Source organism: Diorhabda carinulata, chromosome 9 (genome assembly GCF_026250575.1).
Source record: "Diorhabda carinulata isolate Delta chromosome 9, icDioCari1.1, whole genome shotgun sequence".
NCBI lineage: Eukaryota > Metazoa > Arthropoda > Insecta > Coleoptera > Chrysomelidae > Diorhabda > Diorhabda carinulata.
Window position 1 is genome coordinate 5,107,992 of NC_079468.1, and position 27,673 is coordinate 5,135,664.

Here is a 27,673-nt window from a genome sequence, read left to right on the forward strand (position 1 = left end):
TGGCTGGTTGGCCGGATTTCACATATGATTTTTTGCACTTAAGGTTGTTGCAATGGATCCATTTTTCATCACCAGCAACAATCCGATGCAAAAATGACTGCCTTCTGTAGCGTTCCAGCAGCATTCGGACGTCTCTCGGCTTGAGTTCATGTGGAACCCAATTTCCTTTCTTTTGAATGTATCCTGCTGCTTTTAAACATTTCGAAATTGCTGCTTGAGTGACACCCAAAGATTCTGCAATCTCTTCTTGTGTTTGGCAACAATTTTCATCGAGTAATGCTTCCAGCTCTTCATCTTCAAACTTTTTTGGCTGCCCAGGGCGTTCATCGTCTTCCAATCCAAAATCACCACTTTTTAATCGTGAAAACCACTTTTGGCACATTCGCTCAGCTAGAGCATGTTCACCATAAACTTCCACCAAAATACGATGACATTCGGCAGCAATTTTCTTCATATTAAAGTAATGAAGAAGAATTCACCGCAAAACACTTTTTCAGGAACAAAGTTCGACATATTTGAGTAAAAAAAATTATTGTTAGTAACACTTCAAATGAATGACATATACTGAAAAGACGTACAATAACAGTAGCTTTTCAACGCAGGTTCGGAATATTGGAACGATGTAATATTATAAAAGTTACGCCATCTCTTATCAAACCACACGAATTATAGAACCAACTACGCCCATATAAGAATATCCCTCTTGGAGAAATTACACACCAAACCACATTTTGGTCAGCGAATTTTGCTTTTTTTATATTTGACATTGTTACAGTACTCGTCTATATTGTCTGTAAGAAATCAAAACAATGACTCTCTCATTCGCAGAACAATATCTTGGTATCTGTATTAATTAGTTTGGGGTATATTTAGGACATTTTGACTCCTTGAAGTATGGTATTCACGCGCTAACTTTCTCACGTAAACTCCGACTCTTTTTTTTCTTGAAGAGGTAAATTTTACGTACTAGAAATATATTCAACTTTCATTGTGATCTAATCATCGGAGTAAATGTGATAAAGAAAATCTTTTTATCTTGGTTCGCAATAGTAAATTCGAAATAACGAATGAACCTTTTTTTTTGTATTAATAATATGTTTCGAAGCTTCAAACATTGTTGAACCCACCTAAAAACTTAAGTACCTTCTACTTATTAATTTGATTATGAAACTACTTTGGCGATAAGATCCAATAGCGTCGTTACCAATGCTCAATACTTATACTTAAACTATTCATACGTGATAATAAGGCTCGTCAAAGAATTTTGAAAAGTTTCCTTCTCATTTTGTAACCTTTGCGAATGATTTCTGGACGATCATTTCGCTACAATGTCATGAGATGAATTGAATGGACTGATTTGCGGAAGGGAAGAATCCCTTTGCTCCGTACCAGATTTATTCATAAATTAATCTGAGAGAATTACGTCTCGGTATCAAAATGGTTGGTCTTGAGCAACGAGTACTGATTAAATATTTGCGTTTAAAAGGCGCAACATTGATTTTAAGTAGCTTCAACTTAGAGAACAGCCAAATTAGAAGAATAGAAGGAAGTTTGTGTAAATTTGTGAGATTCATAAAATTAATTCGATTTGGCACCAAATGATTAATTTATTCTTTTTTAAAATTATTTATTATTTCTCTTCGCCTAAAAAATCAAGAGCTATTGCAAATAACTCTTTTTAATATGAAAAATATACAATTTGTGGGTATTCTATAATTTTTTATGATATGAGTCGCATCTTTAAATTTGTGGTAGGAGTAAATCCAGAATAACATTTTTCTAAATCATCAATAACCGAATCGTGAAGGATAGTTCGATGGCGACAAGATTATTTGCGACAGATAAAAGACTACCGAAGTTCTTATAGACGAATGGGGTACAAAAAGAGCTCAGTTCACGTCTGGTACCCTGTTTAAACCAAACTCCCTCGCAGGCAGGTACATTTTACTCGTTTATTCACGTTTTATACTTTAATATTCAGTTGTAGCGAGTTAACGAGGTGTAATAATGATTTTTCTCCAAGATCCAAGTAGGACTATTATTGAGTGCATTAGATTTCATTTTGCGAGGAAAATTCATCAATTTTAATAACTACCATTCATCAGTGGCATTCTACAAGGTCTATAAGACTGAAATATACCCCGAAAGCGCTATGGTGTAAGTCGCAATAAAAGTTGCGGTACAAAGTAGATAGTTGTGCTTTTACTGTTGTCTTGATCACCTGTATCCACGGTCCCTTTGTCTCCTTATACGCTGAAGAAAAATTTTTAATACAACGCAAAAAAAATCAACCGAACACCATAAGTTTGATAGATTTTTATTATTTACTTTTATTTTTACAAAAATTCAACTTCCAGACTTGCATAACTGCCGGAAAAGCTTATTAAAACTGAGAGAATCCAAATTTAAACTTCAAATTCAAAATGTAATTGAAAATATATTATTTTTTAGTACCGTTGGGGACAGAAATATTGACGGTGTCATTAAAATGAAAACAAGAATATTCATAAACAAGCGTCTTTGTACACGATAAAATATTCATATTACTACAGCTTTTTTTACGAACAACCGTTGGTTGAACCTTAAATTTTCTTTTTTGTTGTTGTATCTAAGCAATGGCAGTCACAACAAATAGTGCCCCGTGTATTTCTGAAGAATTATACGGCTCCCCGGAGAGCTACCAAAAGATGTCAGTGCAAGTTTTTTTTTTCAATATAAAATAAACTTACGAGCAAAACTTCCAAGCTATTTTTACAGTAAACACGTTTCAAAAATCATAAATTGTAAGTCATTATCCGTTTGGAATGCAAATAGTCGTACTTAGAGTACTTGATTTATGGTACTATGAGAGATGCCAAAATTTTTCAGGGTCGAACTTGAATTTAATCTTGCAATCGTTGTAACTTTCAGTTAGTAAACATGACAGGATAGGTATACAGAAATCAATTAGTGGCCAATATATATTGCTATAATTTCATAAGGGTCATTTTTATTAATGATAATGTAAAATCACAACGAGTTGTGATGGTTTTAGATGAAGAAAATCAAAGTTTTGGGCAGAGAATAAAAGATGTGCAGCTGTTATATTTGCAAATGGAGATCACTCATAATATTATAAACATTTTTTTGAAAATCATTGATAAATACTTTAATTTTATTATTCTGTTTTAATTTTTAGTATACTGAAATAGGGAAATAAGATTTTATCATTCATTTTTGGCATTTAACAGTGTTTATTTGCCTCTCTTCTTCCTTTAGCATCGCTCCATTTTTTGTACTGCTCTCCTTAAGATTTTTCTTAATATTATCTATTCAAAAAAGCCTCGAGTGTCTATCGACAATTTCTAGTTTTGAGCTTCTACGATTTCTTTGAAGCCCAGAGTCAAAACAGACATCGTGAATGATCATTTAAGATCCAAAATACCTTAATTGCAAATTAACACTGTTTGTTCCTTTGACTATTATTTTATTTATTCCTTCTGATATCATGAATTTCTGTTTATCATAACGTCTATTGCAGAATACATTCCGATCTTCGTTTCTGTCCTATTCGTAGTCTTTTTTATCACTCATTTCCAATTTATATAATATGTTAGTTTTGAATTCTTTATTTTCATCAACTTGTTTTCGTTTCATCTCCAAATTCGTATATCCATCATTCTTTGAATCTTTACGGGTTATTCAATATTTCTTCTATTTAAATTTCATATTTGGAACAAGATGGTAAGGATTTTTTATAGTAATGTTCATTTTAAACTTTCACTTTGTCTTCTGCGATCCTCCTAGTTCATTTTTATAATCTATCAGTATATACTTATAAAAATTTGCGAAGGATTTTGTAATATGGCCACAGAATTGAATATGCAGATGGTTAGCACCAAGTTTAAACACAAAACGGAGCATAGTGCAACATGGATGATCCCAGAAAAAACGAGTGGATATCAAATAGACCACGTTTTCGTCACAAAAAAGAGAGAAACTAATACATGATGTACGAGCATGAGGAGAAACAAATGTCGATTCAGATCATTTTTTGGTGATAACTAAAAAGAATTTTACCGTAGCAAAAAAAAATCGGAGTAAATAAAAAGAGATGGAATCTGGAAAAACTAAAAGATGCCCACAGGAATTCATTAATGAGGTGGATAAACTTCTAAAGATAAACTCCAAAGGAACTGACAAAATATAAAGAAAACTTAGTTTGGACACAGCAAATACCACACTATAAATTTAAAATAGCAAATGAAAGAAAAGTCCATGGTTTGTTGAAGACTGGGAAATAGCTATAAGTGAAAGGAAAATGGTAAGAGTAACATGGTTAGCGACAAAAAAATGGAATATTATGAAAAATATAGAATACCGAGGAAGAGAAATACAAAGTGAAACAAAAGCAAGACAGAAGTATGGATCAACAAAATAATGGAAGAATGAGAAGAGAACAACAGAAACAACTCAAAAATTTACCAATACACTAAACATCAAAACAGGTAAAAAGCTACAGTACAGACAGATAGCAGGGCTTGGGAACAACAAATATACTAGGAGAAGAACAACCATTAACGATTAAAGAGCTAGAAGATACCATTAAAAGATTGGAATTAAACAGAGCCGGAGGACCAGACGAGATCGTCAATGTGATTATAAAATTCGGTGGAAATTAACTACTGAATAGACTTCACCTATTAATAGAGCTGGTTTGGAAAAACAAACAAATGCTAATTGGATGGAATAGTGGAGCCATACGACCCATATTCTAAAAAGGAAACCCAAAAATGTGCGCTAATTATTGAATGGAGAATGTCAAATTATAGAAAAATGTTACGATCAAAATATTAATATCCACAATGATCGACTTCAAACAAGCTTTCTACAGCCTGAAAAGGGACATACTACTGAAAGACATGTCAAAATTGCACGTTCCAAAAACAAACAAATAGAGCTCACCAGAATGATGATAACTGAGTGTAAATCACATGTAATTACGAGAGATGGAAAACTCAAGAATTCAATATAAATCGAGGAGTCAGACAAGGTGAAGGAATATCAACAACTCTATTTAATATTTCACTAGACGAAGTAATAAAAGACTGCAAGCTATTAGGTACAATAATTATTACGAAAGTCATCCAAGTATTAGCTTAGGAGAAGTGTAAAGAGCCTGAAGGAAACATTCTTGGAGATGGAGCAGAGAGCTACTAAAAGGGGACTAGAACTAAATGAAGGGAAGACTAAGTGTATGGAGTTGAAAATAAAAAAACATAAGAATATAGAGATAAGGAAATATATATTCGAGGGGACTAGCAATTTTAAATACTTGGGAGTAACAGTTTATAACCATAATGAACGAGGAGAGGAAATTACTCAAAGGAGCCAAGCTGGCTACCGAGCATATCGTGAATTCCGGTTTCTAATGCTATGCAAAAAATTCAGTAGACGTACTAAAATGAAAATCTACAGAGCAGCAATAATGCCAACAGTAAGCTATGGAGGAGAAACGATGAATCTAACAAAAGCTGATAAAGAAAAACTTAACACTTTCGAAAGAAAAATGATAAAAAGAATATATGTGCCAAAAAAGTTAATTGACGGACAATATAGAATCCTCATGAAAGCTGAAATTGGAGAAATCTTAAATGAACAGACTATCACCAGATTTACAAAATCGCAGCGAATGCGATGGCTAGGACACATGAAACGGATGAAAAATGATTGTGAAGCTAGAAAAATAGCAGAATGGAAACCCTTAGGAAACCGCCCAAAGGAAGACCAAAAAGTCAATGGGAAAGTCAAGTAACAAGTGATGTGACCAAAATAGGAGTCCGTGGTTGGTGGAGTAATACCCAGAACAGGAAAAAATGGAAAAAAATTGCAGAAAATACCAATAGTTTAGTTTAAAAAAGAAAATGGTTATAACGTGTATTAACTCACAATAAATGAGTCATTGAGCTCTTGATTGAGCGGTTATTATTCCTATTGGAATGTACATTTTCAGCTTTTTCGGATAATATCATCTGTGATTGTTATGTAAGGTTAAAAAGTATGGGCATCATATTCTTTACAAAAATATTCAAATTTTGCTGTGGATATACTGGAAGCTGGTAATAGTATTATTTCTTTTTCATTGTTGCTATCAAAATGCTAATATTATACCTCCCCATCTCAATTCAAGATCTAATACTTCTATATCTTCTATTATATCATCTATATCAGATTATTTATGTCACATTTCTACTTATTTAAAACAATTTTATCTTCGTCGAGCAAACAAATTAGTCCAAATCTGTATTTTATATTCGGAGAGAAGTACTAACGAGATTATGCAAATTCAAAGGGACAGGTATGTAAATTTTATATCCGTAAATTAAAAATAATAAGACTTCTATTAGTATATTACCAATTTTTCGCGACGAAAATTGCATTCGAGAGCGGAATATTCCTATTTCGGTTTAATTATGATATTATGAATCAGCATTTTGCTAATCAAAAAGTTTGAAGAGATTGCTTTCATGCAATATTCAGATTATAGTCATTTAAATTGATTTTATTTTATTTAATGGTTTAATTCAAAATACATATTTGAGATTTTATTCAAACAGTATTTTAACTTAACAGTTGTGGAGTAAATTTTAATGAAACAATTTCCACAATCACTGCTCAGATTTAGAATACTAATTTTCACGTTCATATATAAAGAAATAATATTTATTAGACAAGTCTTATCTGATACAGGAAACTAGATTTCAGCAAAGTAGTGATTTTAATAACCTATTTAATATTCCCTTCAGGAAGAACTCCTACATTCGATGGAAGACGTATAACATTCAAGATATCCAGATTTATTTTTATGGCTACTTATAAAAAAGTTAATTAACACAATTCTTTTTGATAATACGAAATATCTGGAAAGAAGTAGACAATAATATCGTTGTTTGCCTTTTCAGAACTGTAATACACATTCAAGAAATGCTACAAAATATTATTTAGGGGTATAGGCCAGGGCACTTACGAAAAAAAGGCTTTTGGTGACAAAATTAATAGTAGAAAAACAGCAACGCCATCGTGTTCTAGGGGTTAAATAAAAGTTATGTGCATAAAATTCAACATTTTTGGTTAATGCATTATTTTTTTAAACAATAAAAACCTATACAAGACTCGTCTTTGTTACTTCGGGCAATATTGTTAAGGATTGAAAAATCTTCAAAATATGCTTTTATAAATTAAATTTCGATAATTTGTTGCTTAGATAATTCAATGAAAGAAGAATTGAACTAAAAATTTATGAATAATTCATTGTTTTTTAAACATTTTATAAAAATATTCGAAAAGCTGGCAGTTTAATTTGTGGCAAAGCTACACATTTTTTTTAAATTCACTGCGGCTTCGTTTTTCAATATTAATGAATGTTTTTTGCGTCATTTTGTAGGGGAAGCTTGAAATTTTTATAAATAAAAGTTTTAATAATCTATTATTAAAAATGTGCATTTGGTAGCAGTATAACACTGTGACAATAAATTGTTTATAAATTTTTTCCCCCTTTTTTAACACTTTTTTGAGGTCAATAAACTGAGATGAGGGATTTTTAGTTCAACTTTTCTTTCGGTTAAATTCTCTAAGCAACAAATTATCGAAATTTAATTTATAAAAGCTTATTTTGAAGATTTTTCAATCCTTAACAATATTGCCCTTAGTAACAAAAACGAGTCTTGCATAGGTTCAGCGCGAAACGCAAAAAACAAAATTTGTGCCGATTTTTTGGTGTTTTTATTTTTTTAAAAAATAACGCATAGACAAAAAATGTTTAATTTTATACATATAACTAATATGTAACCCCTAGAACACGATGGCGTTGTTTTTTTTCTACTATTAATTTTGTCACGTAATTTCGTAAATGCCCTGACCTAGTAGTACAAATATAATATGTCAAACACAAGTAAACAAAACAGTTATTTTCAAAATAATTTAACAAAATTAGATCCTACTTTTAATATATATTACATTGATTCGTATAAGTGATTATTATTTGAAATATGGTTTCAAAAAACATTTATGATCCAACCTACCGTCGTCTAACCTCGATCTTATTTTTGAGGTTATATGTTAAGCAGCCAAAAAGTCTCATTCTGACTCCACACTTGTTGATAGTATTCAAAAGCAAGCTTTAGATGCACCCCCCTATGTTCTTCAAACAATTATAATTCTTTTTTAAAATCATATTCCATTTCTAATCTCTTGTTTTGTTTCTTAGAGCTTGGAACATCCACTACCGCTTTATTAATCACATTCTCTAATTTGTTTTTTAATAAAACAGTTGCAGTATTAATAGCGGAGAGAGATCTACTAGTGTATCTTCATCTTCAATGTCATAATCTTTACTATCTGGTTCATCACTTTTAACTTCTAGGCGTTTTATATGAGGAATCAATATTTTTGTAATAGAACCTTTTTTAAGTCAGGACATAAGTCTGTATTCGTTTCGATTTCGTTTTGGGATAGCTTTCTAAATGTTGCATATCAGATCAATACTTATTTTTCTTTTTTGTGCAACAAGAATCTCTTCTACTGAGTACTTCGACTGCTAATTTAATTGGTGACAATGCATTAATTATTTCAGAAATTAATAGAAATTCCTTTTCGGAATAAACTCTGTTTGATTTTAAATCAATTAATGCTTTTTGAACACAATACCGTTAATGGTAAAACCTTTCCAACATAATAATTAAACTTTTCGCGTTATGACATTCAATTGCAAATTGTAGTTTTACATATTTTTGTAAATGTTGATCATTTTTTGTTGGAGATCTTTTGAAAATGTCAGAGACACTCTAATTAGCATAATTCAAGTTTATTTCAGTGTCAACAGAACTCTAGGACAACACCATTATCTGTAATCTTTTTATCTTCTTTTTTGTCAGTTTCTATGTCATCATCTACATCACTATCACAATCGCCAAATTGGGATTCAATTGGTTCAATTTCAGGATCAATAATCACTAAACTGGAGTTGTTTTTGTAAAGGGCATCTCTAATGGTGGATGCCCTGTGCAAACTGATGTTCGACTTTTACCATAACTGACGCACCATCTATCGATATACAAACAATGTCATGTGTTAAGTTGATATCAAATTCTTGTTATTTTATTTTCAAAATCTCCTTTTTTCCGTTGGTACTTTGCCATGTAAATGGGCTAATCCAATGATCCGTATATATCCTCCAGTAGAATTTAAGTTTATGTTTAAATACCTCTGATTGCGAATCGAAATGCATTCGTCGAATGTTACGCTAAATCGGATGCCTTTCGATTTTAAATCCTTTTGCCATTTTCTTATATCCTCCGAAGAGCACAAAATTCTGAATGGTAGTCCTACACGCGCAACCATACGAGCCAGGATTTAACATAACTGTTCCTCCTTTTGATTTTGATAATAATAATTTATTGTTTTTGATAGCTTTTGACTAGAACTAGACGCATCATTTTCATTATCTGCTGCAACGTCGCTTTTAGTTTTTGAATTTATGTTATATCGAGTTTTCAGGCCACTTGTGGATCTTCCCTGACATTTACCCTCGATTAGCTACTAAATAATAATGCCAAACCGAATTAACGTTGCTCCCTTTTTTGCACTCTTGAAATTCATACTTTTGATTCTAAAACAATTATTTGCATTAATTATTAATTTTGACAAAGTTATTAAGGAACTATAAAATAAGTTTTATTAATAGGAAATTTATTTATCTGCAGCATATTTAATAGTGTTTATGTACATAACTTTCATTGGATATTGTACAAAATTAACACTAATATCGTTCACCAGTGCATGTAGATATTTTTGAGTACAAAACGTAATTGCAAAATGTTGCAAATCCAGCAACATATTAGTTGCTCAATTTACAAGACAAATATTTATTTAATCTTATCTAGGATACACATATTTCGTGGTTTTTAAACTCCAGGACTACCAAATTTATTTACATATATTAATTATTGCATAAGCACAAAACTATAAACTTTAACTCTTTATTTGTGTCTACGTACTGAAAAAACACTCCGCCCTCAACCAGCAGCCTTTAGCTTCAGTGGACGGGATCTCATTTGATTAGAACTAAATGGGGGATTCCCCGAATCAAGCTTCCATTAAACGTGTATCAACTAGCACTAATGTCTCAATACCGAAAATAAATGTATTTTTAAGGTGAATACTGGTACTAAGACGGTATCCCGATATTTTATATACTGTTGTTGGATTCCCTGCTCCAAAGTACGAATATATCTAGAAACAGATTACGCTCACTTCGAAAACTTGATACAAATACAATATTCCACCAATTACATTAGTTTTATGTACATGTGAAACCACATTTTGGGTCCAACCAGGATGTGACAGCTCTAAAACGGGGTTGTCCATACGAATTATACACAATTCTTCAATAAAAGACAACTGAAATAACGCTGATAACGAAAAGAATGTAATTATACAAATTACTGGATTGAACTTACCCTTGAATATTCGAGATGCCATACGTTCGTTGAGTAAAATGGGACGGGAAGAGTTAGGAATTAATTGTTTAACGTTGGGTACATTACAATTGTAAAGCTTTTTTATAGTAAAACATGTTTTTGAATATAAGAAAAACAACTAGCCAATGTAGAGTTTATGATGATCATTCTTCAGAGCATTATTTTTGTCCAAATAGTATCCGTTCCAAGAAAATACATGAAGTATCACCAGTAAACAGAAATTTTGGTTTAATCTTAAAACAAATAAAAGTTTGTAAACGAAATTTTACCTAATAAGAAGTTGGAAAGCAAGTAAGCACTTGAATCGATAATTAACCCACTTTATTACATAAAAATGCACTACAAATTCTGGCTCGTTGAAATTTCCAGCACTCAGAAGTAGGCACTTAAATTCATTAAGTGATATTAACGTACCTCAACATTTTCTCGGTCAGGGTAGTGCTAAACGGGCGAAACTTTAATATAAGAATTACATATCTTCATCTCTCCTTGGAAGTTTCTTAATTTTGATATCAGTTTCATAGCAGTAACTGATTTGAACTGCAAATTAATCATTACTTGTGTTGTCGTTGGCAGCCACACAGGCAGTCGCACAGTTTTAGAAACAGAAACAAGAAAATCAAAAGTGGTAAGTGATTCGTTACACTGAAATAAGCCTCTACTAGATACTTGGACGTCGAAGAAGCAGTAACCGTGCTACTACCAATTGAATAGTTAACACAGGAATCAGAGTCAAACATTAAGATATATGGTCAAATAGAAGTGATTGTACGGTATCCAGAGCGATTTGGTCAAGAATTAATGAAAACAAAAGAGATTATGATAATATCTGCCTCCAAAACAAAGTGTATGACCACATCCAAAACCCCGATAAGATGTAAGCTATTCATAGACAACCAGATAATTAACCAAGATTTCAGGATTTGAAGACGTAGAGAACGTTATGGAGGATGGCAATCCAGTACCGTGGTAGAAGGATACGTCGAATATTCTATTAAAAATAAAATTAACGTTGCTAATAATTAAATATTATTTAACATCTAAGAAGATACTTAAGTACCATTTTGGTTTTACTAATCATACAAATAAACATTAAGTTCCATTACTTTTATTCTTTCAATTTGTGCAGTTGTAGAAAAAGTATAGTGTGCAGCATGTGGGAAAACTAAAAAGTTGAACTTTCTCCCACTTGTTGCACAATATACTATTTATTAATAAATCATGTGCGTCAAAAATTGCTTTTATAGGATCATTGGAGTTTTGTTTTCCCAATTTACGGTTAACTATCAAACATATAGAGAAATGACTGAAGAAATATTTATCAAAATATGAAAAATGATCAAAAGTCATGATTCTCACAATCAAATTATTAAAATTAAATGAGAAGTTGAACGAAGAACTGGAAACTCTTGAAACATTAATATTTGAGCTATATAACCGACGCCAATATGAAAATTCTATACAAAGAGAAATATATGTTTTAAGTAGTGACGGAGTCATCATGTTTCTCAAGCATCCTTTCAAAAATTATCTACGTCTGTTATTCTATATACTTTTGTCAACTTAATAATAAGCTAGATAAAAACTCTCCGCTCAATATGTAAGTTCAGACAATTCCTCTGTGAAAATATGGATAAGACGTCCCTGAAACTTGGTAATCGATAAATAAAACTCGGTATAACTCGGAAATTGCACTCTAGAAAAGCACTCCTTGGTCTAATTAAATCTTTTGATACAATGGTTTGTTGGAAAAGGTCAAAATACCGACTTGATTGGAATGATGTATTCCCTAATTGAATTTTTCATGAAATTTTCGTGAAACAGATTAATTCGAAATAAATTGTAAAGGTAACAAGATTTAAATAATTCACAAAATGTATAGAGTGAATTTGGTTTGGTGATCATATATTTCTAACAATAGGTTTTACATCTTTTTCGCGACCTTGTAGTTACGTTAACTAATAACCACAAACGTTTTTTGAAATTCCATCTGAATCCAAGTTACGAGATTATCACTGCAATTTTTCCAAAAACCTACTAGTAGGTAGCTAAAACAGAGTATCTGATTTTTCCATTATTTCCAATCCCTTTGAATACCCTACAAGGAATCGTCCATTGAATCCAATACAAAATCAAAAATCTACAATAAGTTAACAAAACATGTTATATCTCTGATTATGTGGTTTGAACCTATTAGAGTTAAGATTACACAAGTTTGAAACTTTAAAAAAATTGTGGAAAATTTTCACACACGCAAAATCAGTTAATTTTTGGAATTGTTTCAGATCTCCATACCTACTAATACGTGCATCTTTTTCCAAAGATGGTGTTTTAAGGTACTTTTAAAGTATGCTAGTTTTTCCAAAAATTGAAAATTCCAATTGAAGACCATCTTTGGATCGAAATCATTTGATCTTATCAGTGAAACTAGAAAAATATAATTTAATAGCTTAAAATTGAGTGCAAAATGGGTACTGTAAGCCTCATAGTTATCTCAATATCTTGAACAAACCTAGATGTTGTAAAAGCGAAAGTTTTTTTGGTTGTAATGTACCAAATCACTTCATTACATCCGTCTTTCAAAGCTCTTCACGTTTCTTTCTTTATTGAATAATTCATACTTTTTAAAATAAATAAATGAAAAACCTTAACTTTCTAATTAAGATGATATTTATTGTTTTAATTTTGACTTCAATTCTCAATAAGTGGAAAAATTCTACAGTCATTCCCTAAGAAATGGAAATAGAAGCGACAGAGTCAAGTTTATCGAATAATATTATACAAGTGAGACTGCGTATTCTTTGAGCAGTTGTTTTGGTTTTTTAGCTGCTCTACACCTATACTTTGAAAATATTTTGTCTGGGACTCTGCATCGCATTGTTCTACCTCCAAAATAAATGAACTTCTTCCAAAGAAGGTTTTCTTAGAGGTTTTTTGACCCAGTTCTCATAGGGATAGTACTACCCTCGGAGTAAATGCTCTGCTGTCCCTATGGCTTGCTCGCAGAATCTGCATATCTTTTTCCGACTTCTTAGTGTGGTTCTAACTTTTTGGATTTAAATTTTTGTTTGAAGTTTTTCTTGATTAAGAGTCCATCTGATCCTTTAGCTATTCGTTCAGTTCACAATATGGAGCCGTCGCCCATTCTTTTAGAAAGCTGTCTGCTTTCTAATTGCCTGGTATACCTTATTTTAATAACTAATACTTTTAGAATTTGCTTACAAATCCACGCAATAACCTTCAGGGCCTAAAGGCCGCTTGGTTATCAACGAGCATGTAATTGTGCAGTCCAGCAACATTTTCATTCAATCTATTGTGAGTACATATTTTTATTGTTACCAACTTTGCTTGACTAACTTCCAACTCTGTACAACTAACACTTTACTTGAATTGTCTTAAAACAATTGATAGTCCGGACAATAACAAAAATTCCCGGAAAGCCAAATATGTATTGGTGAAGAGCTGAGGTTTGTCATTACAAATAAAGTTCTAGAGATCCTCATCGATCCTACGTTTGCTTCAAAAGTTAATCAGGGTGAAAGGTCAAAATTTGAGATTTTTTGGATCTTTCTCGAAATCAGTAAGTTTTATCAAAAAGAGGACTGGGGTTGAAAATTGGTAGATAATACTCTGGAACCGATTAAAACTTTACTCTCACCTGCTCCAGAGAAACTCCTCAACCATATTGCAAAAAAGGTTGTAGTGCCAAATATTACTGTGAAAAATTCGGGCTGCTGTGTGCTCCAGCGTGTACCAATTGCCAAGGTCAGTCTTGCTCAAATGTCCAGTTGAGTAAAATAGAAGAAGATTCCTGTAATTTTAACGAAGAGACCAATGATTCAGCCACATTTAAACAATCTAGGAACTTCCAAAAAAAGAAAAAGGAAGAAGAAGAAATCGAAGAAGCCATGACTGTTGAAGTAGACTTTCAAGAGTATGAATCTGATTGAAATATATAAAGAAATCAAAACAATAATTAATCCAAGAACTTGACGGGTATTGTTCCCTTAAATGATCCTGAAATTGTCATGACAGTTAGTAGACTACTTACAGGGGAAACTACGATAAAAAACGCGCCGAGTAAACTACCTCATAGGTGATGTGAAAATTTGTGCGTATCATGTATAACGGGACTATTTTTGTAGAGAATTATAAGATCAAAAACTTTATTTGTAATGGTAAACCCCAGCTCTCCACCAATATTTGGCTTTCCTGGAATTTTTGTTATTTTAAATGTCCATATTGACCAGACTATGAGTCAGACCTATGGACAAAATTGCTTATCAAAGGCTAATGAAAATTTTCAAAAACCTAATAAATAATGAGAGAAAAGATAAATTTGCACGCTTGCAAATTTTGATAGACGATTTGGGCATACGAAAAACAAAAAAGCAATCGTGTCTTGTTGAAAGACTCTGACTTTATTTCGGTCATTTTGAAGGGAATTATTCATATTGTATGGCAAAATGAAAGCTTTGGTCTCTAAATTTCTCTCACATACCTCGTATTTAGAAACAATTATGTTGTAAAATGAATTATGTATGTATTTCTAACATAAAAACTAACCAACATGACTAGTGACTTGACATTATTTATTTAGTTGGTATTCTCAAAACTTGATTTACATGAAACTCTAGAAATCCTTTGTCATTAACAAAACTAGAAATAAAAATAATACGTTCATATAACGCCTTCGTCCCGCCTATATCTAAATATAAAGGAAGGATAGGTGGCTGTGGTAATTTTAACTAGTCATCCTCATGGAACGTTCACCAAGTTGAGTACATGACAAGTTAAAACCAACAGAAAATACATACAAGATCTTCGGCGCCATTATATTACTTTTTTTTTATCTGCATACAATCAAAACAAGAACTTTACCCTCCTACATTCGTACTAAATTGGAGCTAAGTCAATATTATCTCTAGAGTTTTGTGTTTTCTTTCGCTCGAATTGCGTTATTTTTTTGAAGGTTTGACGTATCTAAGTGCAATGTGAAAAAGGATCATTTTTGCTAGATTACGAAATTGCTTTTATGGTTTCGTAATGGCTGTCGAGGTGGTTCGTTCTAACCATCAATTTCTGTATACGAGAGAAAGTCATAATAATCATCATCTATGAAATCGTTCAGTCACTCAATTTCGAAATATTATCAAACTACTTACAATATGTAAGTTGTAGCTACTGAAGAGGCCCAGAGATGCCGAAAGCGCTTCACACAATTTGAAACATATACAAATATCATCATTATATACAACAAAATGAACTTCAGCGAATGAACTTCCTGTGAAAATTAAGTAATAAGATTGATTTTTTTGCCGCTGCTCAGCTGCGTGATTTATAAAATGAAAAATCAAAATCTGAAGCATCGCGCCGCGATCAAGTTTTGTCCGATATTGGGCGATTGAGCAGCTGGAATTTACGGTAAAGTATCAAAAGTGTTTGATGATGATTCTACAAGCCGTAGACAAATGTTTCGATTCCATTGAATTTTCAAGAAGGATCGCTAAAAAGTGGAAGAGGAAGCTCTACGAGATTTGAAGCTCTGTGTGAAAATTGTTCCGAAAAACCTTTCACTAGAATCAAAACACCATCGAATATTAATCGCTCTTTGAAACATGAAAAAATTGATTGAACGATGCTAGTTTTTACAAACGAAGCGACGGAGTTAATAGTAGCTATCTCCGAATGATCAAAGAACGATGAACATCTCACAAAAGAAAGTCGAAAATGAAAACGACTCACATTTGATTCATGACACCGGTGGTTGGGTCCTTCACATATGTTGGGAGTTCGTCACATATGAACAAACATTGAATTAAGAATTCTACCGCATAGTACTGATAGACTTCGAAAAAGGGTAAACAAAGGACGTCCAGACATCGCTAAAGATTGAATGTAATGTAGTGAAAAACGTCCAGAATTGCTTCATCCTCTGGAACAATCGCTGGAGTGCGGAAAGGAATGATTTTGAAGAGTATTCTGTTTGATTTCTATTTCACTTTATATGAAAAACCATTCTCACAGTGTCAATATCAGCATATCAAGGTTTACCTATTACAAATAGTGTTAACTGAGGATGGGCTATAGAACTACTTCCATGATTATAAGCTTTTGTATTTAAGTTAAAAGGAGGGTTGATAATCGTTACATTTGTGACAGAAATGTATATTCATCTCTCAAAAATATAAAATAGATAAAATATAAAGAAGATATTATGTATTTAGGTTGGGATGATCATGTTTTAGAAATTTTGGAATAGACTATGAGGAATGTATTTGACCACTCCATGACCAAATTTATGTTAAATACAAACAAATATTGTCGAGAAATTGTAAAAAACTAAAATTTTGAAACTGGTAGATTAAGATATACAAAATAGGTGGGAATAAAAATAATATCCAATAAGCAGGACAACACAGAGCCAGAATTCGCTTCGCAAATTATGATAGATTAAAATAAATATCAGAAATAAGGTACCAGATAAGTTGAAAAGTGAGTCGATTCACGAGATCTGTGGGACTGAAAAATTAAACATGTCTACATTGGGACTGCTCAATTGCTTGCTTTTTTTTCAAATATTCAAAATAATTTTTCACAGATAAATACTAAATACTCGTATCAATTAAAAGCGTGCTAAGACCTGATGATGTAGAACTTAATTATAATACTTTATAGTAAAATCATCTCTATATATAAAAATAAATTGCTAATTTGGCTAATTTTGGTTTTGAATTATTTGTCCAGAGAAGGTTTAAAAGGTGAATAAATATGAAAATGCTCGGAATTAAATAAAAACAACAATTTTGTTTTTCCTTAATGTTTTGTCACAAATTTCGGAACGCAACCATAATATTTGACTTTTAACAGCCAACTAACCTGTCGATTCATCCTCTATGTCGATCCTCGGAAAAAGAGTGCATCCTTCTATCTTTGTTGATATTTTGTGATAGTGAGACTTTGCTGCTAAGTTCGCGAGAACCCTTCTCACTTTGATTAATTACAATTTACGATGCCTAGGAGAAGACTACCTGACCTATCAAATGTGCGAAGAGCTACCTAACGTGCTAACCGCACTGATGACTAGAGAGAGACGGGTTAAGAAAATAGTCGTATTGCTATGTCAGAATACAAAGGAGAGGATGTCTTGCTTCCGCGTATACCTTTGACAATTGCCGGTTCGTCTGGCCTTTGCGATCACCATAAATAAATCGTAAGGCCAGTCGTTGGAAGTTGGCGTAATCAACTTGGAGTTTCCCTGTTTCGCGCATCGGAAAACCGTCATCTTTGTTTATTTACGCAACACAAAACAAAAAATATAATTTAGCAGAAAGCTTTGCTGCCAAGGATTTCTTTTCTTTGTTTTAAATTTAGTTTATTCAAAAGTTTAGGTCTTTTATTTATCGATTGAGGCAGTACGAAGTCTGTCGGATCAGCTAGTTTTTAAAAGTTTTCAGAGTAACCATTCTAAATAAATTGTTTTATCAATTTAACATATAATATTATTGTTAAACCAGAATTTGCTTAATAAATGCTTAATAAATATTAAAAGTCTTACTTTCCAGTTTCAAGGCAAACGAATCATTTTACCATAATTAAATCGGTTGACATATTACCAACTTCTACACATTAGACTGAAAAGTAAAGTAAAGCCTACTACAACAAAATCCAGTGAGTGAATAATTTTGCATATATTATCATGGTTAATACATATGCAATTGAAGGGTTGGGTACGTATGAGTAATACTGACGACAAAATAAACAATCTAGACGAAATAATGTAAATCATTTACATTTTTATGTTAATCATACTCCACAAGATTTGATAATTTTCTTCGCGCAAAATCAATGTGGAAAATATAGATCAAACTTAAACTTCCAGGTTATTGTTTATTCAAGACTTAATGAAATGACAACAGAAGCATAGTAGAAAAAACGTCTAATAGGTAATATTCATGAATAGATAGACTGCGAACATCGCACAACTGACTACTTCCTAAGTCAAATTATGTCAGAATGGGTGCTCCGCGAATATGCAAATGGAATTGGAAAGAACGACACAAAAAATTGCATATATTACAAAAATATATACACCGTGGAATACTCTATCTTCAATTGTAACAAGTGCTAAAAAAAATGTAACACCCGATAACTTTATAAAGGTAATGATTAAAAGCACAAGGAACTGGGAAGTAGTTCAAACGATGATAATGACGAATAACTAAAAAAATAAATTAGGACAAGTACAAAATCACTTACAGATCCAGAACTCCTGATCATCATTCATAGAGAAGGGTGAAATTAGGGAGCCACTAAATAAAATAGCCTGGTGCAAAAGATGATACGCCTAGACGACAGAACCAAAGCATATTGACGGTGTGTTTAAACAATGATCTAAAATGCGTTTTTTGATATGATCTCTGATTTTACCGTCGATATGATATTTATCTTCTTGTTCTTTCGGTGCCCTCCCTAACGAAGTTTGGTGAATAATTCCGGCAAAGTAATTTCTATCTCTGGCCCTTCTTATCAGCGTCTGACTGTCTAAACCGGCCCACTCGCGAATATTCTTCAGCCATGACCACGTTTTCCCTCGATTTACCCTTCGATCAGAAGTTGCAAAAGTGTGTATTTGTCATTTCTATATATGTGTCCCAGATACGAGGTTTTTCGAGTTTTTACTCATTCTATAAGTTCCCTGAGATATTTATTTTTTTATATTTTTATTTATTTAGAAAAACCCATGTAAATGCTGTATTTATTGACTCTCTAGATGAACCAAGCTTATATAATTGAAGAAAACATTTGATTTTTCCTTTTCTTAACGCTTCCATATGAATAATTCGGCTTTGATTTTGATCCATAACATAAACTTTGTCAGTAATTACGAATCTGATTAATAGATTATGAGGTGACCTCATGCGATTGTTCTTTAAAGAATAAATAAAAATATTTTTGATAACATTTTATTTCAATGTTTCAGCTTTCAGTAGAGTTAATAGAAGTAAAGGATGTAACCAAACAGTCTTCCAGATCCTTGTAACTCCATCGAATATCTATAAGATATTTTAATACATTTCACATAACTCGAAAAAATAAAGGCGTAATGAGTAGCAAAGTCGTGACCACATCAGCTATGACTTATTCAAAACATAACAATTTCACTCAATATTTTAACTGTCCTGTTACTAGCAACAAACAAGGTAACCAGACAGCCTAATGGATTCTTCTAATGCCAATAAATCTCTAAAAGATCTCTCAACCCAATATTTATTAAATACCATCATTGAATTCAAATAATTTGAGACATCATTTTGGAAGGCATCATTTGTAAAAGGCTGGAACAAAACAAATATGAAATGATTTTGTCTTCAACATCAATTCAACATCACAAATGTTACATATTTGCAGGTGGAAGAAATTCAACTTTCTTCTGCCTTACCACTTGCTATCGATGATTCATGCGACATAAAAGACACAAGTTGCTTTTTTGTCAGATATATGTCTTTTCAAAGTCCAAAAGAAGAACTAGGATTTCTACCGCTCTCGAAACAAACTAGGGGGTAAAATATAGCGAATATCGTGCAAAAATGCCTTGCAAACAATGGGATCAATTTAAATAGAATCGTTTCAATAGCAACCGATAAAGACAGAAGTATGACAGGAAAAAATAAAGGGACACCAATGATTCTTCAGAGCAAAGAAAACAAAAAATTCTGCAGAAAAGTTTCACTGCATAATACACCAAGAAGCGCTTTGTGTCCAAACATTTCGGGCCGAAATAGTTGAAGTTATGAATTTAGTAATTGTTAATAGTATCTTGTCAAAAGCACTCTATCCATCGTCAATTTAACGTTTTGCTTTATACTTGGATGAAATAAATACATCCCTAATTGAAAGAAGCATTAATCATCCTGAAGGGCAACGAATGGCTGCAAAAATTTTACTTTATGGTGGATATCACAGCAAAATTGAATGAACTAAATGTAAAACTCCAAAAAAAGGAACACCCGGCGTATATTTTGGTAGAATGATTGGTTCATTCTGAAGAAAAATAAAATCTTTGGCAGAAGATATTTAGAGCGGTAAATTTTCAATTTTCAAAGTAATATCAGAATAAAACCAGTAGAACTGTTGACACAAATTACTCACAAAGCTCACAAAAAAATTAAGATGAACCATCAAAACCATTCTTTTAACACAAACTAGCTTTTACCCGCGGCTTCGCTCGCATCGAATCCATTAAATAAGTATCAGAAATCATTATAATAGAAAAGAACGAACTCTGTGGCTATATTAAAACCTGAGATATAGATCTTTGAATGTAGAAAAATTGCCAAAAACCTACAAAAATCCATAACTCCACATTGAATGTCCGCGCCTAGCTCCTCTCCAACTCAAACGATTTAAGTGTTCAAAAACTTAAAAGAAAGAAGGTATTTCAGCGAGTGTTCTTAAACCAAAACGAACTCTGTACTCTGTAGCTATATTAGAACAGGAGATATAGATCTTGAATGTAGAAAAATTGGCAAAAACCTACAAAAATCCATAACTCCACATTGAATATCCGCGCCTAGCTCCTCTCCAACTCAAACGATTTAAGTGTTCAAAAACTTAAAAGAAAGAAGGTGTTTCAGCGAGTGTTCTTAAACCAAAACGAAGTCTCTATCTTGAATAGAACCTGAGATATTGAGGATAGAACGTGTGTATGTGAAAAGCTCCCATAAGTACTGTACAGGGGGAAATCGCATTTGAGTATAACTTGAGAATGGTGAAAATCAGATGAAATCCGATGGTTGATGGCTGATCTGTGCATCAATACCTTTCATTTTTTTAATATATAAGATAGTCACTAAATCTATATTGATCCAATTGGAATTGAAACTGGATGTCTAGAAATGCAATTGATCGATTTAAAAAGTAAAGCTTTGTGAAGTGGAAACTTCCCAGAGTTGAAAAGTAAGTGAGTAAGAGTTGGGGGTTTAGAAATGTATGTACGTAACACAACAAAACTGGACAGCTTTGAAAGAAAAGCCGCGAGTTGAAGCTGGCATTTGGCGTGCTGACTATCTTCGAATCGACATATTCGTGCGAGCAAGCGTTCTCTTGCATAATTATAATTAAAAGTAAAATAGAAAGCCAACTAGCAAATTAAAATCATATTTGAAACTTGAAACAACATAACAAATTATGAACCAAATTTATTCGAATTTTCTAAAACCAAGCAACGCAAACCAACGCTCTCATTGAATTTGCTTATCCAAATGTTTGTTACTGAAGTAAAAGTTAGATTAAATGGTAAATTGTTTTATTTTTTTCAACTTAAATGACATATCTTTACATATGAATAAATAGATATGAATCCTTTTGAATAAAATATTAGTTTTTTCTACCAAAGAAATCTATTTATGGTAGTACTATTTATTATTGGCAACAAACCATTTTGTGGCTCCTTAAAAAATTTTGTAAATTGTAATTTTTCGCTCTCCTGACTCGAAAGGTTGGCGTCTCCTCTAAGGAGTTGTGCAATTAACTTGTTAACTTGTAGGTATCTTGAGTACTTTCCAAAACTCTTGTTAACTTTAATATTTGAAGAATCTAGCCCTTTTCCTACTGACGAGTACCTACAACTGACAATCTAAAATACTTTGACGACTACTTTATTTGTTGAGAAATAGTAAAGTTAAGCGATTAGTGAAAACTGTGGCCTCTGATTTTTTTTTTTAGATACAATGACACAAAAAATTGAAATAAACAATCAACAATCTTAGCGCCTACTAAAAATCTACATACAATAACTAGGTGTATAACATAATTAAAATATAATGACTTGTCCCAAATATAATTTAATTACATATTATAATATTTAAATAAAAAAACTTATTAAAACTTTCCCAAGTTTTTACACATAAGAAAGAGGACACTACGTAGAAAGTACATCTCACCCACTAATTTTTTTTATATTATATCAATTATCCGACGTAATAAAAGTATTTCCTCCTTAAAAAATGTTATTTCCAGTGTTAGAGATGGAAACAAACGATTCATTTATAACGGCGAGATGTCCCACGAGTTTTTGACTGTGCAATTTCTCCCAAATGGCAAGTATCAAAATAATAGGTAAAAACAGTTTTAACGGATTTTTAATTTGTCCTTTTTCACTACCAATATGTTGTATTTGAAGTATACAGTATCGCAAAGCTACAAAGTTATTTCTATTTTTTTCTATACAACTAGAGTTCTACAATTTTCTAATAGTTTTGTTGGGCACTGATATTTCCAACAGAGATTCTCTTTAAACTAGTTTGTAATTAATTCCAGATTGTTGACAATAATTCTGCTTCCAATCGAAGCTGGCATGGAGGATAACCGATTACTACTGAAAGCATATGTATATATTTTGTACCCCTAAATCATGTACAATTAGATGTATTATAAGAGGATGGTCCCAGAAGTACCTGGCCTGACCTAGAGATGGCTGTAGCTGCTTGGAAAAATCCCACTGTATTAAAAAGTATGCAATCTATACAAGATATGTTTCAAGTTTGAAGACGCCACGTTGTTTAGTATTTGTTTGATAGTCATCAATATTGTACTTATTTAATGAATTTGTAAACATGGAAAAAATTGGTCATTTTTATGTGATACAATACCAGCCAATCTAAAAGCTGGACTAGATTCTATTATGGGTGAGACTACTCCATCGTTATCAACAGTAAAATATTGTGTAGAAGGGTTTGACCTGCGAAGACCAGCATCGCAGTGGTGCACCAAATGAGGTGACGACTCCAGAAATGTCGTACTAGATGATTGTCGACTGAAAGTGTGCGAGCTAGCAGACATAGTAGGCATTTCAAAAAGTGTGGTACATCGCATATTAACTGATAATTTGGACATGAGAAAGCTGTGCGCAAGATGGGTGCCGCGTTTGCTCACAATGGAACAAAAACAGCGTCGTGTTTCCATCGAGTGTTTGGCAATGTTTCACAGAAATAAAGACGAACTTTTGCAACGTTCACTTTACACTCGAAACAAAAGAATAATCAAAACAATAGACAGAAAAGGAAGAAATGGATCCAAAGAAGGCAAGGTCATAACGTCAGTTTTTTTGGATGCACTTGAGATAATTTTAATTTGCTATCTCGAAAAAGGAAAACTTATCTAGGACGAGTATTGCAACGTTTGAGAGAAGAAATCAAACAAAAAATGGCCGCATTTGGCTAATAAGTGTTGTTTCATCAAGACAATGCACCAGCTGACATATTCGTTATTGCAATGGCCAAAATTAATGAATTGTTACCCCATGCTCCCTGTTGGTAAGATTTAGCCCCCTTGGATCATTTTCTTTGCCCAGACTTGAAAAAATGGCTCGTTTGTTGAAGATTTTTTAACAATGAAGAGGGGATGTCGGCAGTTAATGGCTATTTTGAGGATCTGGACGATTCTTATTATAAAAAGGGTATCGAACTTATCGAACATTGCTGGGAAAAGTGTATGGTTATAAAAGGAGATTACATATATTTTTTTTCAAAAATTTTTGTATTTTCTAAATTGGGCCAGGTACTTCTGGAACCATTCTCGTAAAACTAGAGATTTAATATATAAGTACATCGTTAAGCTCTCAGCTTTGAGCAGATTCTTAAAACATAAATAACCAACTTTATCGAGTGAAATCTGCTAAAACATTTTACACTAAAATGGCGGCATATTTGATTTATTTACATTTTTTTTTCAGATTCCATCTTAGTAGAATTTCATCCGTTACTTTCGAAGGTAAGTTTAACTTTATATATGATTCGAATTAGAACAATTTGTTTAATTTGGAAATAAATAGAAAGAGAAGTAATGAAATATTTCGATAAATGTTGCTATCAGGATCGAATGAATAAACTGCGGTATTGCGAGAAAAGCTTAGTATTTACCCAATTTTGTCATGAAATTTCTTATCATAAAGTCATAAAGGATTCACCGCACTCAGAGGACCCAATGGAATCCGCATATTTTACAAAGCCGATCATCCGTGATGTTTTGTGTTCATGTTCAAGCTCAATTTTTTTTTCAAATCGTCAATTTTCGCTAATGAAATAACCAATTGCTACCGTAGTTATAAAATCATCGATTTTATGAAACAAAAATCAATCTAATATATAAGTTTTCAAGTAAATAGACATTTTGAGTAGAGGCACAGGAAACAGAAAAATTGAATTATAAGAAGTATTTCCAACAGAGTGTCAAAGAAATATCTGAATAAAAGACTTTGGAAGAAACCACTAAGACTTTGAAAATACAAGCAATGTCATTATTAAGTTGATTTTGAGAAAAGCAAATAATATTTTGGTTGTATATTTATATATACTCATAATAGAATGAGGCTTAATTTTTCAATAATAATATAAAGGGTAATCATTTGAAAATAAAAAGTAGTAGCTACCAAAGAGCTGTCACATCTACTTAATTTCTTTATGACGAAATAAAATTCATTGATTTTTATTTACGAATTGTCTTGTGGTACTAATGTGATATTTATTGTGAACGATCACTTGGGACATCTAGTATATTTATACCGTTCTTTTTCATTGTTTAGATTCTAGTGGAAAATAAACGTCGATATAACTGAATTTTGTATTTTGTATTCTATTTGAAAGTGCTCGCCTAAATGTACTACCATTACTTTATATGTCGATTATTTAACTGCTTTTGAGCAATTAATATCAGTTATAACTCACTACAATAAATCTTCTCCTTTTTTTTTTCTTTTTTTAAGAGTTAGTCTTGTTTCTTCTTATATTCAGCCTCTTGAGAAGTAGTTATCCAGCTTTCGCGCCATTTCTCGAGAGGTCGGCCGGAAGGTCTTCTTGAAGCTGGTGGTTTTTCATCCTTTGCCCATTTAGCCCATCGATCTTCCATCATTCTGTTATCGTGGTCTCTCCAATATCGTCGTCTCGATCTCGTGAATCGTACTATAACCTGAATTTTTAGATCTTCTCTTATATTTTTGCTTCTCATTGGATCTCTGAGGCTTTAATAGTTCTCAATGTTTTCACCTATGTTCTTATGTGTCCGCTGGAGTTTCCCCTGCATGTATAAGTATAGATCTATATTTGTTTTTCCACACAAAGTCTCACACATAGCCAGATATTCTTTGAACTTTATTTACTTAGGTTCGTACCTCTTGTTATAAGTTTTTGGCGCTTGTGATCTCGACTTTTATGTATGTACATTGCATACACTGGTGAATGGGGTTGTCGTTCACAGCTTCTTTTGATATTACCAATAATTTTGTTTTTTCTACAGGTTTTCGACTGTTGTTTATTGAAAAGATTTTTCGAATTACTTACGAAGGAATATCAAAATGTATAAATTCTTCTTTATAAATCCATTGTCCGAAAAGGAGCACTCCATTATTACTATTGGAGGAACTAGTCACTTGAATAACCATGACCTGTCCCCTCAACACGAACAATGGAATCAATATTAAGAGTTCTTTAGAATTACGTGTATTTCATGAATGTCACTCACTGTTATTAGTTCTCAGAATAATTCAATCTAATCAATTACAAAATTCATTTCAGTTTGCTTCAATCATGGGCAATATGATTTCTTGTCGTATTGTATTCTTTGCAAATTATGGATTTAAAACATCGTGGATCTAAATTCATGGTCGGCACACCAAAATATACCAAAAACAAATTATAAGTAACTGTAAGAGTTTGTGAATAAAGTTCTGTGTTTGCACTTGTCTCTTGGTATTTATTATTATAGTAATAGATAATATATAGGATTCAACTCATGTTGCGTATATTTTTAAAGTTTTTAAAATATAAAATATCACTTCAGTTCGTAACAATATATATAAAACAGGAAATATAAACTCTCATCACAGTTAACAAAAGATTTCTGTTGCCATCTTCACAAATACTTCATTGTTAGCTCGGTATCAAGCAAATCTGAAAATTTATGGCTATTCTCCAACATTGATTTATATTTTTACTTATTGTCCCTTGACGTCTCTATGAACACATCGCCAAATAAATGATTTTACGATGGTAAAGAAATTTTATTTTCTCTCACTGTGAAATAAGGTCATTGGGATTTGGAAATGGATCTTTTTTTGTTACATAAATAACTTGGGCGTTACAGCGTAACATCATAATAACAATATTTTGAAATGAATAATTGATGACGTTGATGATTAATGGTGGTGTTTAAAAAGTAATGGTGGTTTTTATTTATTAAATCAATTACCATGGATGGTTTGATTTTATCATGGAAGTATGAAAAGAGGAAAGAAGCCTGAGGTATGGTTAACTTATGGTAAGATATAACAAAGCGTATTAGTCTGTGTTCGCACGGATCGTATCATGTAGAAAGACGTTTAACGCTCAGTTTTCAACTGGCTCAATAATACATCGTGTAACTATTCTTGTTATCAAGAAATTGCTCAATTAATCGTATGTTTGAATTTAAAGCCCTATTTATTTGAAGTGCACTGTTCAGAGCCTCACTAATATATTATAATACCTGCCATTTTCCTCATAACTTAAAAGTAGATTTGAATTTTTTCGGTAAATATCCAACAAACCGTCAGTCCACGTGGACACATCATCTCCACTATTTACCAATGAAAACATCGAATCGTAAACATAAATGCATTTCTATTGGCCGAAGCTGTCGGAAGGCGTACGTACACAATTTCTTCGAAATATTCCTGCTATACAGTCTGCAATAAGCTGTGGCGTGGCGAGAGTAATTTAATTCATAAATTTTCATAAGTATAAATATTTATAAAATGACAAATTTATGAAATGAGGTATCTACGCCTATGGCAGATCAAACAAAACTGTCGGCAAGGGTTTTTATAATCCGCAAATGGTTTGGGAAGAACTATGTCATCTTTGGGTTTGAAATTTTAATCTCAAATCTACTGAATTATAAACAATATATTAATACATATATCGCATTTTCGACTATCATTTTTGCCTCAACGGACAAAGATTTGCGCCGTTTGGTAAACATTTTAAAAGACACTATCGAATACACAGTGTCTTGGCTCGAAATGAACTGACACAGACAAAGATGTTAAAGCCATACCTAATCCCACCCTGTTGAGGTTAGATATAAATTTAAGTCTATTCTTTCTTAGATTGTGAGTATAT

At 32.2% G+C, this 27,673-nt stretch overlaps 1 protein-coding gene across 2 annotated transcripts in view; it reads left to right on the top strand.

Moving 5' to 3' along the window:
- The window catches only part of LOC130898303 (frizzled-2), a 406,267-nt gene that overhangs the window by 213,979 nt on the left and 164,615 nt on the right, over nt 1–27,673 (top strand). For both annotated transcript variants that reach the window (XM_057807497.1, XM_057807496.1), the window contains exon 3: nt 24,253–24,290. The gene's annotated coding sequence lies outside the window, so the exon portion shown is untranslated. The remainder of the gene's footprint in view (nt 1–24,252; nt 24,291–27,673) is intronic.